At 44.9% G+C, this 14,787-nt stretch overlaps 1 protein-coding gene across 9 annotated transcripts in view; it reads right to left on the minus strand.

The window, feature by feature from the left end:
• Window positions 1–14,787, minus strand: part of PDK3 (pyruvate dehydrogenase kinase 3) — a 112,984-nt gene that overhangs the window by 53,086 nt on the left and 45,111 nt on the right. The window contains exon 2 of one of the 9 annotated variants that reach the window (XM_090062121.1): window positions 6,713–6,801. The exons of the other annotated variants lie outside the window; for them this stretch is intronic. The gene's annotated coding sequence lies outside the window, so the exon portion shown is untranslated. The remainder of the gene's footprint in view (window positions 1–6,712; window positions 6,802–14,787) is intronic. 9 annotated transcript variants of the gene reach the window in all.

Genomic DNA, 14,787 nt, shown 5'->3' on the forward strand with positions numbered 1-14,787 from the left:
GCATCTTTCTTTTTTACTCATGGGTTTTCTCCACTTCAATTACAAGTGTGCATATTTTGCAAGTTATATTAGTCAAATAATTATATTAAATTGTTGCTTTCTGAAAAATACAGTGAAGATTTAAGACCAAAGGCCTACCTTGTCACACATATATATTACATTAAAAAATTAATATTTGACTTCTTCACATAAGCACCTAACTGGGTTTTCCATTTGTAAACACCTGAAAGCTAAAGCTGAATTTCTTCCTGATTATCTTATAAATGGGGACAAAGAAGCCTTATCCCACGATGACACATCAGGTTTGGCTGGCCCCAACCCACAGACTGCTGAGCATGACTTCTGGCCATCCACCAAAAGCCATCTCCCCCACAGTAGAAAAACATTACTGTTCACTGAGCTAACATTAATAGCAATTCAAATTAAAATCTGCACACACAGGTGCAAGAAGTATGCTGTCTTACTGGTTGCTCATTGGCTTCTCCCTGCCAGCCCTAGCCCCAGCCCGCTCTCCCTCTCAGCATCTGCTCTCTGGCACCGAGAGACACAGATCTATTTGTTCCCTTAGAAGAATCATGGGATAGTGCCCACTGAGTAAACTATTAGTCTCACTTAAGCAGAGAGGATACTGAGAAGGTAACAACTAATTGCTTGGCATAACTAAAAGCGTAACAGGGACAGGAGCTAAGGTTAAAAGTTTGCAACTAGTGCACCAAGGGGCAACACTGAGCAGAACATGCTCAACAGCACCCCTGACCAAGTCCAAGGAGCCAGTGGACACTGCCCACTGAAAGCCTCCTCAGAGATAAGATTGAACCAGGGACAGGAAAGCAGCCCTGAAGTCCTCGGGGAATCTCCTGGCCACAACCCCTTTCCTGGTGAGATATAACGGCTAGCTTGGCCAGGGCCAGAAGAAGGTTGACTAGGAGGTCCCGAGACTTGGTGGGGCTGCAGATGGGGAATGCATAAATAAACAGGCAAGAAGAACTGTGCAGCCAGAACCTCGGCAAAAGGTTCTGAAGGAGGTAGTCAAGGGGGAAAGCTCCAAAGCCCTCAAACGCTAGTCTTCTGAACTGAAGTTCAGGGGCCTACACCCAGCCTTGAACTCACCACTTTTTGTCTGGTAGTTCAGAACCCAAGGCCTCGGGCCACAGGACAAGTCACTGAAACATACAGGCCTATTTAACATGCCAGATGGTCATGGGCCTTGGCTCATCGTGGAAAATTATACGCCTCCCTTAAGAAGAGGCCACTGAAGGTGCATCAACTGAATGCTCAGTACAACAAAAAAGAAAAACAAGAATGGGAGTGAGGTCATAGGTTATTATCAAGGAATTCCAAAGGGGACATTGAACAGAGCACACTGGCTAGGGCCCATTGCCCCCTGAATGAGTTGAGGTAGCCTGGGGACGATGACCAGTGAATCTCCACCCGGAGACGTAAGCAGAGAAGTATCAGGAAGACAGCCCCACACTCACCTGCCTTCCCCTTGGCCAGAGCCCACTTTCTGGTCTTACAGATGGCCAGCTTAGCCACAGCCAGGAGTGCACTGGAAGATGAAGTGCACTGAAACAGTATGTCTGGTTGGGGTGAATCATGTCCGCCCGCATTAACTTCAGGTGCAACAAGATGGCTTTTGCTATGACCTTATAGTCCGTACAGAGGAGCAAGACTGGGCACCAGTTCCTCAGGTTGCAGGGGTCCCCCATTTTGGGCAGCTGGGTCAGGACAGCCCTCCTGCATGACAGGGGGAGCTCCCCATCCCCTTCAGACTCAGCCCACACCCTGGCAAGGTCCAGGCTGAGGATGTCCCAGAAGTCATGGTAAAACTCCATGGTCAACTTATCAATGCCCGGTGTTTTGTTGGTGGGTATCAGATGGAGCGTGTCCAAGAGCTCATTGAGGGTGAGAGGACCCTCAAGCCAATCCCAGTCACCTTCACAGTCCCTTCCACAGACCTGGCAGGCACTGGTGTTGGTTGGATACGAGCTCTGCATAGAAAACCTTCATGCTTTCTTGCAGCTCACTGGAGTCCATGCCTCCACCAGGAGGCAAGAGATACACTTTTTGGTACCCTTCCTATTCTCCAGGGTATAGAAAAAGCAGGAGTCATGGTCTGTCTCCTGCAGGATCTGGACATGCAAGCAGATGAACATGCCATAGGAACAGTGGTTGTCCAGAGCTGAGAGCTCTTCCCACCTCTCCCAACACTCTGCAGAGTTCTCTGGGGGCACATGGGATGGGGCAGCTCCCACCACTACACGCACCCTGGGAGGGCATGGGGGCATGTGCCCCAGGGTCTGCGTGGGGCAAGGCGAGCTGCCACTGCGGGCTGAGGCCAGGGCTGTGCTGGGCTCCTCCCAGCAGGGGCTGGACCAAGCTGTGCTCAGGGTGGGCAGTGGTGGTGCTGGAAGGGGGGTTACGGGAGGGGGATGCAGCCACTCCAAAATTCACTGTAGTCCCTCCAACCCCCAACTCCTAGTGCCGTGCACCTTTTGTGGGGAGTCGGTGGGATTCCTGCCACAGCTCAGGAGGTGGTGAATATAACATCAGTGTCAGCACCCCACTGTCCCCTCACTTTTGAACCTAACCATTTCTTTGCACTTAGACAACTTTGGAGTTCCAGGGTAGACTGGCACTCCCAAACCTAAGTCACTTTTCAGATTAGATATTTTAAGAATTCTAACAAGTAAACAGAAACAATTTAAGAGCCAACTTCTATCAGAAACTTAACACTCTAAAAAAAAGTCTTCCAACAAGACTTATATTAAAAATTTTCAGAAACATTAGTTTTATACAAAATTTTAAACGCCATTTCTGAGTTACTCAAATTCAAGATCTGTCATTAGAAAGATAGGTTTTGAGGCTGAGCATTGGCAATGCAAAATATTAAACATGTCTGTACAGATCTCTGCATGACTGATTAAGGAGCCTGAAGACCAACAGCAGTGCACTAAGATGCATACTGAGGAACTAACACTTATTTCCAAAACTAACTCAACAACGGAAAGGTACAGGTAAGACATAAAGAAAGCTGTGTTATGAATTGTGCTTCCATTATTAAAATTCCATCATTCTGGGGACTTAATGTACTCCATTAAGTTTCCTCCTGAGGAATTTTATTTTTTTTTAAAAAAACAAACAAACAAAAATCAGTATTTACCACGAGGAAGAAATTCAAGAGCAAGGTTTTTGGGAGGCAAAGATTAGTTCTCTCTCTCAACACTCATGTGAACAGACTTCCTTCTGACTGTGGCCCTGAACCTGGGTTTGAGCCAGAGTCAGACTCAAGCAGCTTCCTGCCCCAACTCCACTTGCCTTCTGCAGCTTCCGCCCCTTCCTCCACTCCTGCCCCTCCCCTTACTGTCAGGTGTAGCTCAGCTCCAGCTCAGGCTCTGGCTGGATTCTGGATGCAGAGCACATGGAAACTGTGTTCTATGCCCAGTCATTCAGAAGTACTGACACTGCTGCATGGTCCAGAAAAGGCTGAGCTTCCATGTGCTGTGCTCTGGGAGAGCCTGAGAATGCAGCATCTGATAGTAACCATGCACTTCAATCATTACATTTGCCTGTCATGAGACATCACATGGAAAGATCACCAAGTATTTTTGAGAGGGTGAGTGTAGTTACTTGCAGAAGTGGACAAGAAACAGATGCCTAATTTAACTAACAAATCAAGATCACAGCCAAATATGATAAAAATGTTAGACAAATGCTTGTATTTGATTTGTATCTGTAACAGGAAGATTTAAAAAAAGCACAATCAGAATCTCATTTGGTGGCTCCGTTACTTTACATCCCACTAAACTCCATTCAGATGTCATTACGATTTAGACTTTATTCTTATGAGGCTGAAAATACAATGGATCTTGAATTAATTGGCCTTGAATTTTTTAGACAGAAAAAATACAACTATCACAACAAAATTACTGAATGCAATGAACTCCATTAATTTCTAAAGCCTCTGGAATTCAAAGCATCCTTTCTTTTCACTAATTTTTCAGCTGCAGCAGTGATTCTCACAAATATTACTGTTACCAAGAAACAACAGTTCAATTCTGTATGTTAAAGTGAATTATGAAACAAACCACTAGTGCAGGGGTGGGCAAAATGCCGCCCATGGGCCAGATGTGGCCCGCCAGGCCATTCTATCTGACCTGCAGGGCCCCTAAAAAATTTAGAAAATTAATATTTATTTGTCCCTAGCTGCCTGTCATGTGGCCCTCGATGGCTTGCCAAAACTCGGTAATTGGCCTTCCGCCCAAAATAATTGCCCACCCCTGCACTAGTGCATAAAAACAATGTTTCAGAATTCACAAAACTGGATACAATCTTGGGGGGGGGGCTCTAAACATTCAGGAAACTCACCAAGATAGCTTTCACCACATTTATTTAGAAACTTTAAATTACATTTGCTAAATTTCTAAATGCTTGTACTGCCTGCATATAAAAAATGCATATCTAAAAATCAAATAAATACAATTTTAGTTTAGTTTAAAATACTGAATTATATGCTGTCAAATAAACAGAATAAAACCCTGAAATAATACCAGTTAGGTTTCCTGAACTGGCAGTTCTTTGTACAGGACTGACTTTGTCACAAATTTACCACAGTGTACTCCATGTATATGCATGCCAGATACGTGAAAGATTCACTTTACTGCATAAGTAACCTTACAAGTTCCAAATTGTTAGCTATAGCTTGCATTGTAATAAACATTGAACACTGCATAAACCATTTACAGGCACTGCTTCTCTCATCTCCACGGTCTAAGGGGTGGTCAAGCTGTAGCACAAGTGCCACAGGCAGCCACTGTGTGGTACATGACAGATCAGGGAGGGGACACGCAGCAAAGCAGCAGATGGGGCAGAGAGTGAAGCAGAAGGTCAAGTAGGGAACACCAGGAAAGCAGCAGAAAGCAGAGGAGCAGATTAAGCAGAGGAAGGGGATTGGAGTGGCATTAGGAGAGGCTGGGGACTAGTCTGTGGCATGCCTGCAAAAACTCTTGTCTCCCAGTGGTCTATTTAATAACTTGCATTTATCACTGGTAACTCACACTAACTGTAACTATATCCTTTGTAAATAATTTTATTTACAACTGAGAATGAACACCTCACTAAATAGTAACTGTATAACTTGTATAGATGTCAGTTTTTGCTTCCAGATGGAAAGGGAATGGTTACTACATGATGAGAATTGCAAGTAACTGGTCTCTTTTGTAAACTCTACTTAAGCATGGCAGAAACAGTGAAAAGCAAGAAGCTGTCAAAACCTTGTCAAAGTTATAAGAACACTTGTAAACGGACTGAAGCTCATCAGTTTCATGGCTGTCTTTCATCACTTTCAAGGCTTCTAAGAGCAGCCACAAAACTAAGGCCCTCCTTGTCAAGGCTTCTAATACTTTCAGGTCTGCTACAGCCCTGGGTACAACCCAAAACTGAATCAGTTCCCCCATTCTCAAATGTTTTCATAGTTGTTATGAACCTGACTAGCCCCCTTCCTTTTCAAGGCTTGTATCAGAGGACCAATGAAGCTGTATATTAATAAGCACTGTTTACCCTGAAGTTTGAGTAAGTGCAATCCAGGTAAGTTGGAAAGCCTGATTCCACTCCCAAGTCTATGTACTTAAATGAAATACATGGTATAGCTGTGTCAATCCAGGCAAAAACTAGCAAAATCAGTTTTAACAAAAGCATAATACATGGTAAATAGAGGAAAAATATTCATTAAAAATGTGATAACCATAATCAAAACTTTTGTCACTTTGTAGTCATAGTATACTTCTCCCTTGCTAGGAAGATCCCAATGCAAGATGTCAATCATTGCTTGTTTTTGAGTCTGACCTACCAAGCAGCTGGGAAAAAAGTTGTACATGATTGCAGCAGATATTTCATAGAACTATATGCACTAGTAGAATTGCTACAAAGAAAAACAAAACTATCAAAATTATTATAAATGATCAAACACAAATATTGAACGTTTGTTCTAGTAACAACAGTTTTCAGGATGTTCTTAAAATGGGTATAGACGTTAAATAAACCATGGTAATTGAGTTTCTAGCTCAGGTTCATGCCTCTTAAATCTTTAGTCCCCCTTTTTCTCCCAATTATCAATCCTAGTGTCCTTAACCCAGTCAGTTTCTCCTGTTTCATCAACTCTAAATCCCAGTCTCTGCCTACCCCATGTAGTCCTATTAACCTCACCCCCGCATCAGCCTGAAACTTCAGCCTCCCAGCTCCTTTTTCAGCCTACCTCCATACAGAGAATTTTTGTCCCTTCCGGCATTCAAATTAGGCACTTTCTCCTCCAGCACAGAATAGCAGGGGGGAAAAACCCAGACCAGGCACACACATTGACATGCACAAACCTATCAATTCAGCACAATAAACTCATCATGTTGGGAAACAAGAATCTCTCTACATGGAAAAATTGATCAGCAGGGCTATAGTGGAATAACCAAATTATTCAGGAATAAAGGCACTTTCTTTCCAAAATCTATCCTTCATGCTGTAGAGCTGTACTGGCAAAAGTGTTAGTTATTCTACTACAGCCAAGCTAAGCAGTTTCCCCATGTAGACAAGTCTCACGGTGCAGAAGCAACAGAGACATTCTCTAAAGCAGTGTTTCTCAAGCTGGAGGATGCACCCCTCTGATGGGACGTGAAGGTCATCTAGGTGGGACTCAAAGTTTCGAAAATAAGTACAGTAATACCTCAGTGAAGCATCTGGGAGCGAAGCTCCTTTATAACAGTCTGCCAGCAATGAGATCCCTGCAGGCTGGTAGTTCCAGGCTGGAGGAAGCTGGGAGGAAGTGGAAGGAAGGCGGTGAGACAGGGGGCACCACGTGCACGTACACTACTACAGAACATGCACAGGGACCAGCAGAACAGAGCCTTGAGTGGCTTGTCAGGGGAGGGGGAGGGCTGGCAGGGGCAGGCTGCGAGCTCTGGTGCTGCTGCCCTCACTGCAGCTCCAGGTGAAGGAGGTGTGTTACCAGGGCAGCCCAGAGCTCACAGCGGCATGGAGATCCCTGCACGGCCCTGTTGTGCTGGGTCATGCCTGCCAGGCTTCAGAGGTTCAGGGGCAGGGAACAGTAGGGCCATGCAGAAAACCTGTTCCCAGCTGCTCACCTCGCACTGCCCTGGCAACACACTTCTTACACGTGGGGCTGCAGTGAGGAATGTGATGCAGGGCTAAGCCCCTCAAAGAGCACCAAGGCGAGCAGCTGCTGTTCCCTGGCACTCTGCTTCCCTGACCCAAGTGCCTCTGCAGCCTGGTGGGTGTGTTCTGACACAGCTGGGAAGATCATGCCCACCGGGCTGTAGAGGCACCCAGGGGAGGGAAGCAGAGCGTCAGGGAATGGTGGCTGCTTGCCGAGGCACAGCCCCGCAGCCTTGGGCACAAGAGGTACTTCACGGGGGCAGCGCAGGGCGTGCAGCAGCAAGAAAATCCCTGCACGGCTCCTCTACTCCCTGCAGTGCCAGGTTACAGGGGAGGGAAACTGGGTGTCAGCTGTTCCTTGCAGGGAGTTCCCTGTGGCCTGAGGTGCTGCAGGAAGCAGAGGAGCCGCGTGGGGATTTTCTTGCTGCCACTAGCCCCGCACTGCCCTGGTGAAACCCCTCCTGCTCACAGAGCTGCAGCAAGGGCAGTGGCACAGGGTTGCGCCCTTTAAAGTGGCAGCAGGCACAGGGGGCACGTTGCCAGAGCACCGGGGGTGGAGTGGGGGAGAACAGCTCACAACAACAAGATCTCCACTGTTCCCAGCCATGCCGGATCGTGCCCGCCGCGTGGCGGGGGCCCCAGGGCAGGGAAGCAGGAGGTCATTGACTGGCCACCGGGAGACCCCCGCTGCCCCCCACTCGTTGCTTCTCATGGTGAGACCAGGGTTTTTGGGACCAATGGTTGGTGGGATGTAAGGTGCAAAAGGTTGAGAACCACTACTCTAAAGTTCTTTACTGTTTCTTCTTTAGCAGCAGAAGTTTACAGTCAAGCTATATAACATGCTCCCTAAAGAGAAAAGCAAACTAAAACCATTATAACGTAATAATTGATTCATGCCATCAGTGCCATTGCCAAACAAGAAAGACAAGACCACCATAAAAATCTCTATATTATTCACTATGCAATGCAATACTATAGGCAAGCTGTTTTGCAGAGTTTCCAGGAAATAATATTGTAACCTAGAGCATGTAATTTGATTTTTCTTCTCTTCCCCTATTACAAGTGATCATAAGAGTCACATATTCACAGACGTTTAGGGCTGGAAGGGACCTCATGAGATCGTCGGGTCCAGCCCCCCTGCTCTGAGCAGAAAAGACTACTGCGGTCAAATAACCCCAGCAAGGTGCACGTCCAGTCCCCTTTTGAAGATCTCCAGGGTAGGTGCCTGCACCACCCCTGCTAGGAGTCTATTCCAGAGTTGGGTCACACAAACCATGAAGAAGTTTTTCCTTATATCCAGTCTGAAACCTTCTTCTAGGAGTTTATGGCCATTGCTCCTGGTTTTCCCCTGGGCGCTTTGGAGAATAGTTGTTCATTGAGCCCCTGATGCTCTCCCCTGATATATCTGTAAGCTACCACCAAATCCCTCCAAAGACTTTGCTTTTCTATGCTGAACAGTCCTGTCAGCCTTTCCTCATAAGGCTTGCTCTTCAGGCCTCTAATCATAAAAGTGGCTCTTCTCTGGCATCTCTCAAGCATCTCCACATCCTTCTTAAAGTGTGGTACCCAAAACTGGATGCAGTACTTCAGCCTCACCAATGCCGAGTAAAGCGGGAGAATAACTTCCTTAGTTTTGCCTGAGATGCATCAGTTCATGCATGCCAGCATATTGTTTGCTCTGCTAACTGTAGCATCACACTGGTGACTCATATGCATTTTATGGTCAATTATGACCCCCCTCAAGTCCCTTTTGGACGTGGTGCTAGTTAGCATAGCACCACCGAGCCTGTAAGGTTGTTGTGGATTTTTCCTCCCCAGATGGAGCACTTTACACTTATCAGTCTTGAACAACCTCTGGTTCTGGCCCGCCCATCTAACTAATCTGTCTAGGTCTGCCTGGATCACCAGCCTACCCTGATGCATGGCTGTGCTTCCCCACAGTTTAATGTCATTGGTGAACTGCACCAGTGTGCTTTTCACCTCCACGTCCAGATCACTGATAAAGATATTGAAAAGCATTGGTCCAAGTACCGAATGCCAGGAGACCCCACTGGCTACCTTCTGCCAGGTCAACACCGATTCATCAATTAGTACTTTCTGGGTCTGATTCAGTATTACATTAATGAAACTTACTTTTGCTTCCTTGACAAGCATATTATTTAAGTCATCTTGCTTTCTGTATCCAACTTTGCTATTAATAAAAATAATAACCTGCCCTACTATCATCAGCAGCCCCTTGATACAAGGATGATATCCTTCTGGTGAATAAGGAAATCATCAGCGAGTCAGGAGACCGATCTTAGATCTGCATGTTCAAGTGTAGATATGACAAACAGTTCTCGGAGGAAGGAATAGATCCTGGTAATGTCAGATCACAGCTGTTTTACTTTTTCTCCCTCATCTACCTACCTCCATAATTAGGCAAGTTTTCCCAAAATGATCAATGTCTGTTCATATATCACAGTGCCGTTGGAGACTACTCTGCACTTGATTCTGTCTAGTGTTGATTTTAGGGTTATATTTCTTCAGATTAGCCTTCAAGGTGTTCTTGAATCTCATTTTCTGTCCACATTTAGTGATGATCATCAGTGAGTTGGCAGTACAGGACCTGTTTTGCAAGCCAGGTGTCAGGCAACCTTATGACATGCCCTATCTAATGAAGCTGATGCCATACAAGTATGGCTGCACTGCTGGTGTTGTTTGCTTGAACCAGAGGGCTAGTGTTCATTCCTCTGTCCTTCCAGTAGATAAAGAGGATTTTTCAAAGATATCACTGATAATAATGTTCCAAAGCTTTCAAGTGTTTCTGATATGTTGTCTAAGCTTCACGCTCATACAACTTGCACATGGTAGACAACAAGTTTGGTTTGGGTCCTGATGTCATGATCATTGAGGAAATGATTTCAGACATCCAAAGGCAGCACCTGCAGATTTTATCTGGTAATGAATATCATCATCTATGTTTATTTTTTGGGAAAAGTGTCTAACTCACTCATTCCCCAGGGGCCCTCTAATTGTAATGTGTTGAGGACCAGCTGGTTGGTTTAGGGTGACTTGGTAAAGTATTTTGGTTTTTGTGAAGTTGACTGAGAATCCAGAGAAGCGATTATCTGGAGTGACCTGGAGCTTTTCAGCTGAGAGGGCCCAATCAACAAAATTATAAACATAGGGAAAATCAGTAACAGAAGTGTTGCTTATCTTGGATATAGAATGTAACCAGTACAATATACACAAGGAGTGCAGAGAAAGCTTTTTTAACAATACGCTAGGGCCCAAGAGATTCTAGACATTTTGTTGGGGTTTTTTGCTTTATTTTTTTTTAATCAGTGAATCTAATTTTCTGGACATTGCATAGATATAGGTAGTTAATGACAATTTAGTAAGTGAAAAATGAAATCAAAGCAGTAGTCAAGAAAAGCTTGAACACAGTGGAAAACCACCAACAACATGATGGGGAAAACACTAAGGGATTCTGCTCCTTTACATGCCACAATAACAAAATGAGCAGCTGAATTTAAGCAATGGAGAACTGACACTGGTCAGGATGCTCAAGAGACCACCACACCAAAACAAGTTGATGAAGTCCATAAGATAGCCATGAGTGTCAGGTACACAGAGACAGTAGGCATCATCACTAGGTCAGCGCATGCCATTCTCAATGAGGACTTGGTAAGAAAGTTCAGCAGGGTAGGTGTTCAAAAGGTTGACTGCTGATTGGGAAAGTACAATGTGCCATTCCCAAGGATCTTCAAGAATCAGAAATTGATGGAAAATGAATAAGATTGCCCCTCAGGATGAAGTACGGATTCATCACACTCATCTTGAGATTAAACAGCAGAGTATGCTATGAAAGCACTCTCTGCCTCCCACAAAGGTCAAGAAGGTGGGATCAATCAGTAAAGCCAACACCACATTTTCTGGGATGATCTTGACCAGGTAGCTCTCCAAAGGCAAGACTAACCCACACATCCCAGGATTCAATGACCAAAGGAACTAAAATGTGGCTCTAAATTGCTTCCCAGCCAGCCTATTCATCAGCTTTGGCTTCCTCAGACTTTTTTCTGTGCCCCCAGTTTAAAGAAGACCTTTCGCTGAAGAGTAATAATAATAATTATTATTATATGAAGATTGCAGTTTCTGAACGTGCAGGAAAAAAGTTCTAACAAGATGAAGAAAGCCAAGCTGAAGCTAGACCAAGCATATGGATGTCAAGGGAGACTACACTAAGAAAAACAAACTAAAATTGGACCTCCTTTGTCAGGCTAGAAACTTTCTGAACATGCTTTCTATAGTTAAATTTTAAAAAATGCAAATCGCCAGGACACAAGACTAATCTGTATCCCTGTCTTATCCTAGGGTCCAGACAAATAGCGATACCCCGTTTCCCTAATATCTTAAGCACCCATGGTTACTCTGAGTTAATTGGTCTTCAGGGACATTATGATTTAAAACACATAATACAGATTTTTCAAAGGCATTTGTGAACCATAGTAATTTTAAAACGCATGGCAGTCACAAAAGTAAGCAAAAATCAAAGACAAGCAGACAAGACACTACCCCAATTTCCTTAGTCCTCACAAGAACCACCTGAGTCTTAGTGTTCTGCAAGGAATTCAGGGTCCTTCTGCACCCCCAACTTCCTGCTCACTCTTTTCTCTCTGGTAATGGTTTTTTTCTAAAACCATTTCTCTCCTTGTTCCTTCCCTGTACTCCCTACCAAACCTCTGTAGACTGTTGGTTTAGAGACCTGAACAATTTATGAACAGCACCTCCACTGCAATAAGTTAATTCAATTTGTATACTTCTTTTCAGGGAAAAATATTGTCTGCTTTTTGGCATAAAATGGAAGATTTGGTTCATGCTGAGATTCTACTGAGAGCTAGAGTTCATGGGCTGCCAATTGTGACAGTTTGGAAACCTGCTTGAAAACTTCCCAGCTAAAAAATGAAGACTGTAACTGCTCAGTTACTAAAAATAACTACAAAAAGGAAAAATATATGTTACACAATCTTCTGCTTTGGCTTCCAAATTGCTTTCAAAGTTAGTGTGTGGAAACCAACACCCAGAGTCCACCAACAGTGTCTAGACTAGAAATTGATGGAAAGAATGTACATCTGCTTACAAGCCAGAGACCTTAAGTGTCCATTCCAGATCCAGGGGGCTTTGCACGTACCCATGCTGGGGCTGGACACCACCACTGGTTTTCCTCATTGCCCTGGCTGCTGTGTAGGCACAGCTTCCAGCCACCCAGCCCCGTGCTGGAATGCTGCCAAAGTCACCAGCCTAAGTTGGACTGGAGACTAACTGTGGCTCACAACAGTGGCTACCTGTTGCTCCACAATGCAAAGAGCTGCCCAGGGTATTAGTTCCTGATAGTATGCCATGGAAAAATCTCTTGATGCAGATCAAGCTTATGAACAAAACTTCCTACAATTAACTGCATCTATGTAGAAATAATGCAGATACCCACATTGCACATTTCCCTTAAATCCTACCCCCATCACATGTACCAGTATACCAATTATTTTATCATAAAAAAGCTTTTTATAATTAACAATGCTTTACACATACATATGGCTATTTTAGCTGTATAACATGTATAGGTATTTGTTAAGTATGACACACAGAAGGCAAAATTAAATGCACATACAAAAAATAGGGAATATCTGGCTAGGCAACAACACAGCAGACAAGAATCCTCAAGTTGACAGAAGCTTCCAGTAGCCCGATGTCTCAATTACTAACATGTAAAAAGAAAACATGGTGGTGGGGGGAAGGGACTGCCTCAGGCAATTCTGATTTATAAGAAGGCTGTAGAAAGCTGACTATATCCTATGTTGACAGGTAAAATAAATATTTGGCAATGTTACCAGTACTAACAACTAAGTTGGACAAATTTATACCGTGTAGTGAGACACAAATAGCAGAGTTTCTCAAAAAACATTTAAGGGCAACAGCAATTCAATATGAACTCCTAGTACAGGGGTCAGCAAAGGCAGATGGTGGGGCAGCCGAGAGGGGCCTGATCTTCCTTACTGACAGTGGGTGCATGCATGCCTCCAGGGTGGACAGCAGGGGAAGGCCTGGGGGTGCACTTACACTGCCTTGTCCTTTCCTTGTCATGTGCCCTACAGCACACATGCACCCACTGCTGCCACACAGCTGGGGCTCCAGACCCCAGCGCACCTGTTTGCAGCTTGCCCACTGCCTGCTGCAGCTGCCCAGAGCCCAAGCCAGCTATTGCAACCAGCCAGGAGACTGCAAACAGCTGCACCAGGCTCTGGCTGGGCTCTGTGGCCACAGAGGCCACACACACATCAGAGCACATGGCCAGGAGGGGGCCTGGGGCAGCGCAACCCTGGCCCCTCCCCCACCATGCCACTGAGGTGCAAATGCAGCCATCACTGCACAGCCCAGCTGGAGCCCAGAGCAGCTGTTTGCAGTCTCCCAGCTGCCTGCTACACCCAGTCCAGGCACTGGACAGCTGCAGCAGGCAGCCAGGAAGCTGCAAAACAGCTGCACCAGAGTCCAGAGCTTCAGCACTAGCTCTGTGTCAGCAGCAGTTGCACACATGCGTCGGGGTGCTTGTTGGGGGAAAGGCCAGGGTTGCACTGCTCCAGTCCCCTTCCCAGCTGTGCATCCCAAGGTACATGTGTAACCACCACCGCCACAAAGCCCAGCGCAGCTCTCTGGAACCTCCTGGTTGCCTGCCACAGCTGGCTGGGGCTCTGGGCAGCTGCTGCCCACCACAGAGCCTGGGATGTTTGCAGCAGGGCTGGCAGTCTTCCAACCACCTGCTGCAAGCAGCCCAAGCTCTGTGGCCAGAGGCAGCTGCCCAAAAGCTGGGCCAACCATGGCATGCCAAGCAAGATGGCCTTGCATGTTATGCTCTGGCATGTGTGCCAGAGGTTGCCAACCCGTTTTAGTGGAACACTAGGGCAAAATCTGTTAATATAACCTTATAAACAGGACTGTAAAAAAGTGATTTTACCTCTGTATTTGATAACATCAGGGAGACCAACAGCAAAATGCTGCATACAATTCTGCTGTCCACATTTTACAAAGGATGTTGAAAAGTTGGAGAAGTACAAAAGAATGCACCAAAATGATGCAAGGGCTGGAAAAACACTTAAAATGATATTTGGAGAGTTTAATCTGATTAGTTTATTTAATAAGATCTTCTGAAGTAACATGATTAAAGTGTTTACGAAACTTCATGATGAAAAATACTCAGTAACAAAGGGCTCTAATTTAACAGTGAAAGGCACAACAAGAAACTATTGCTTCAAAATAGAAGAAAGACAGTCAAATTAGAAATTAAACATTTTTTTGCAACAATCAAGTTCATTAAACGCGTAAACTAACAAAGGCAAGGAGTAGTCCATCTCCTGATGTCTTCAAGTTCAGACTAAATGTTTTTCCAGAAGACATTTTTTTAATTAAGCCAATGTTATTAGGCTCAATACAGGAATAACTCTGTAAAAATGTAAAACTGATCATAAATGAGAAGTCCAACCACATAACGGATGCTTCTGGCCTTAAATTTTTTTAAAGCCTTCCATAGACATATTAATCTCCATATTAAAGATGTGTACAGAAAGATAACCAAAACCTACACATCCAAAA

This window comes from Crocodylus siamensis, chromosome 1 (genome assembly GCF_052110815.1).
Source record: "Crocodylus siamensis isolate JL-2025a chromosome 1, ASM5211081v1, whole genome shotgun sequence".
NCBI lineage: Eukaryota > Metazoa > Chordata > Crocodylia > Crocodylidae > Crocodylus > Crocodylus siamensis.